This window comes from Triticum aestivum, chromosome 6B, assembly GCF_018294505.1.
Source record: "Triticum aestivum cultivar Chinese Spring chromosome 6B, IWGSC CS RefSeq v2.1, whole genome shotgun sequence".
NCBI classification, from domain to species: domain Eukaryota; kingdom Viridiplantae; phylum Streptophyta; class Magnoliopsida; order Poales; family Poaceae; genus Triticum; species Triticum aestivum.
Genome location: NC_057810.1, coordinates 730,330,869 through 730,334,810, shown reverse-complemented (window position 1 = coordinate 730,334,810; position 3,942 = coordinate 730,330,869). Strand labels below are relative to the sequence as shown.

General features: G+C 42.7%; 1 long non-coding RNA gene across 1 annotated transcript; it reads right to left on the bottom strand.

Annotated features, from left to right (window-relative positions):
• Positions 1-2,180: 2,180 nt before the first annotated feature.
• LOC123135285 (uncharacterized) lies at positions 2,181-2,866 on the bottom strand. The gene is made up of 3 exons (XR_006465905.1): positions 2,715-2,866; positions 2,594-2,623; positions 2,181-2,411 (listed from the first exon to the last, which is right to left on the bottom strand). It is a non-coding gene; the product is annotated as an uncharacterized lncRNA (long non-coding RNA).
• Between the last annotated feature and the right edge of the window lie 1,076 nt (positions 2,867-3,942).

The following is a 3,942-nucleotide window of genomic DNA, read 5'->3' as shown; positions in this document are numbered from 1 at the left end:
AAGTGTTTTCAGTACTTTGAAGCCACCATGATGACATACAAGGACATGGATGAAATATACAAGATATACATTCATAAATTTTGTCCATATCTTATTATAGGTGTCAAGCCATCTTATTTTTGGGTCAGGCCCATGTAATTTTGAAATACTACTTCATAGACAATTTTTTAGAGTCCGTATTATGTAGGAAACAACTCAGGAGGTGTTTTAGTCCCACCTTGCCAAGGATGGACGAAATCCCCTCTTTTATCCCTATAAATACAGCCTTAAGGCACCGATTAGACTTGGATTTTGTTTAGATTAAAATTCGCCATAGCGCGACGCGCGTACTTCGTTTCTGTCCAACGACTAGGCCAAGACGCTTCAGAACCCCACTTTCACCAATAAAGTTTTCCTCTTAAATTCGCAATATCTAGATTGCAATATTAGTTTCTTACTTGTTTTTCATTTGCCCGCAGGAAATACACCCTCGTGGTCAGGTTGATCATGCTCCAACATGGTCAATAACCACTCGAAGCTGGTTTAGCAATTGCTAAGTCGTGACGTCTTCGTGCGTTCGTAGTCATACTCCACCGAAAATGATAATTACCATCTCATCGAAAGATGGGTCACCTTCGCTCTTATTATGTGGTATCAGATTTCCAAGTTGTTTGATGGTGGTGCGAGCTCTCCGGTTCAAGTCCGTGAAGATGGTGGTGCGAGCTCTTCGGTCAATGTGGACGATGGCGATGGAGGTGCTAGGGGTAGTGTTGGTGGGGACGTTCTACGCAACAATGAGAATGGTTCTTGATCGATCTGTCATTTGAGCATCTTTTGTCTTGTTTTATCACGCATTCATGAGCCTAAACTTGATAGCACGTATGTTGCGCATGATTTTGGATGTGATGAATTAGTATGATGATCAACTAGTGATGTAAATATATGATGATGAACTAGTTTTATGCACTCTTGAGATGATGAACTTGACAATATTTGCTTATAATTGTATTTGCGGGACCGCGAGCCCTCCGGCGCGGAACAGATCCCGCAAACATGTCCCATAAACAATTTGCGGGACGGGTTTACGGGAACTGTTCCGCCGCAATCTATCCATCGCCTACACACACATCCATCTAGCCGTCAGCTGCACATATATATACTTCACGCAACATCACATCTAGCCAAGAACCCAGGCGCATGCCGCAACTCCTCTCCACACCGCAACTCTTCTTCAAGCACGCCGAAGCTCTATTGACATGTTGATCTTCGCGCGCCAACGGTTGGGTTTGATGGTAAGTTGGAAGATCCGATCGCAAGCTCAAATCCATGACGAGAAAAGAAGCAAGTTGTACCGATCAATGGTTCCATGAAGATAAACAACAAATAAGTTGATCTTGCCCCCTTACGAGGGAGCTTGATTCGTTCTATCTTACTGGCCTCAAGGCTGTGGCAAAAGCAAGTTCTACATCAGTACCTTGGGCGAGTACTGACGAGCAAAAGGCCAGTCTCACCAAAAAAGCAAGTTCTACATCAGTACCGTGGCCGGGTACTGATGAGAAGAAGGCCTGTTCTACCAAACGAAAAGTCTACATCAGTACCTTGGCCGAGTACTGACGAGAAGAAGGACACCGGTTTCATGACGGGTGTTGGTGTATTTGTCCCAAAACTTTACAATCCCATGGTGTGCATTGATGTGTTTGTTCCAAAAATCTACAGCAATCCCATGGTAAATCACGATCATCATATGTCTAGTGCCAACAAGGCTAGCCAAATTTATGGCCAAGCGCCGACGAGACCGGGTCACTTTATTCCATCAATATGTTACAATCTCAAACAAGATGAGACACTTTGTTGCTGGGCACCGGCGAGGCATTTCCTAAACGGTGCCTTAAGCGCCCCTTAAAGGGACTTAAAAGACATCTAATCTGTATCAGCTATCAAGATTTGTTTGTGTGTTCATGTGTATATAAAATATGTGTCAATGAAACATGCATATATGCTCAATAAAATATGCATCTGCATATGCCACTTACAGTTGTCAGCTGGCACTTAATTGTGTATTTAAAACTGTACTTAGAAAGTACAGGAGCATGAAGCAAACATCCTGAACAATCTTGATTATATACATGTGCAAGTAGCAGCCACAACGGCAAGCCAGCGATGATCTACAACTGCAGCTGAAGAATAGCATAAAAAATTGTACAAGCACAAGAGATTTCATCCACTAATTATACCCATCCATGTCCCACCTATGCTTCTAAAAAGGCCATCACTTACTATGTAAGACAGAGACCTCTCTACACTTTCCCGTACGAATCAAACAAGGGAACAAAGGAGATAGAAAATGAAGGATTACTTCCCACCTGCAGCCTTTTGGTTTCTCTTGCTCCTGATAGAAAAGGGGAAACGAAGTGCTGAGACAAATCTGCGACCTGTGAAGCAGGAGAAAAAATAGAAAGAATAATAGATCTGCATCAGTTTGTGAAGGGAAAAGCAACGAATCCAATTTTGTTAGCAAAATCAGATGGGATACAACTAGATGTGAACGAAACAAGGTTGGATTGGCATGAAAATATCCACGAATTCAACATGGAAAGATGAAAAAAGGGGCTACCTTAGCTCCTGTTCGTGTGTGCCGCCATCTCTGCAGAAGGAGGAGAAATTAGTGGGTCGAAGATTTGTTTAGAGGAAGAATGGCGCCGCTGCTAAATAGGGGTAATCAGGTAGGATTTTACCGCGCTTTCTCTAGAATTTTCGCGCCTTTATCCCCTTCCGCCGCGGGACGTGAGGAACAGCTCGCGTTTTTTTAACGTCAATTCCCACTCCCTGGCTGAATTACTAGGGTCCCCCCGGGAAGAGTCTGATGGGAGTTGGGCCTCCGAATTCCCTTTCCCCTACCTCTCTTAACTCCCATGTCCCTGACCCAATCAAGGGAAGTTAAGTCCCACGGGCCTCCAACTCCCATTCCCCACCTCCAACTCCCCCCAAACAAACGCGCTGCTACAGAATTAGTACCAGTGGGAGTTAGTACAAAAGAAAGTGAACCACGTGTGGAGCTTAATCTGGATGACATTAATCCTGATTCCGGCCCCCCAAAACCAATTGAAGAGTTGCCTCCAGATGTTAGGGAGGCCGCTAGAAGAGAGTATTTGGCCATGGGAGCATGTCGGACTAACGGGCCATGTTTATGAACAGGAAAGAATTGGGAAGCAGATGAGAAGCTTTCATGAAGAGTGGTACAAATTGCATGATTGGTTGAAATGTAGTGTTGCTAAAAAGGCTGGCTTCTGTTTTCGTTGTTTTCTCTTTAAGCAACCAAGAGCTGAAAACTATGGAATAGAAGCATATACAAAGAAAGGATGAATCACCGTTTGGTGTGCTATATTGAGCGTGATGTATTTGCAAGCATTGGTGATATTAAGATTATATAATGCTATTAGAAAATGAGGAAACACAAAGGGGCTATTATTCGTGGACTTCGTGTTAATGGTATAATATGTTCTCTTTTTTTTTGGCAAAATTTCAAACGAACCATTGATTTAGTCTATGTCCAGTGTCTTGATTTTAAATACTTGATTTTATGTTTGCAGATCCAGGTCCTTGCACTATTGATGGTGAAGAAACGAGGGCCTTGAATTAAGCAAGTCTTCACTAATTTGGTACCAAACCATGTTCGCAATGATGCACTTTGTTAAACTATTTCTTTTATGGATTTTCCTCTTGTTATAATAATGAATTTTAATGTCGTCTTCAATGTGATTTTGTGTCATACTTATAACGCACATTGATGTGCCTAGTATTTGACATTATATTTAGTCAGTTAGTTTTAGCCCTAGGCTTTGAAAAATCCTGGTTCCGCCTCTGCACACATGTCCATGTTCGACGAATTCATGGGTACATGACTGGGCACCGACGAGTCAAAAGTCACCATCTTCATCAACAATTTCCGTTCCAAATACCGAC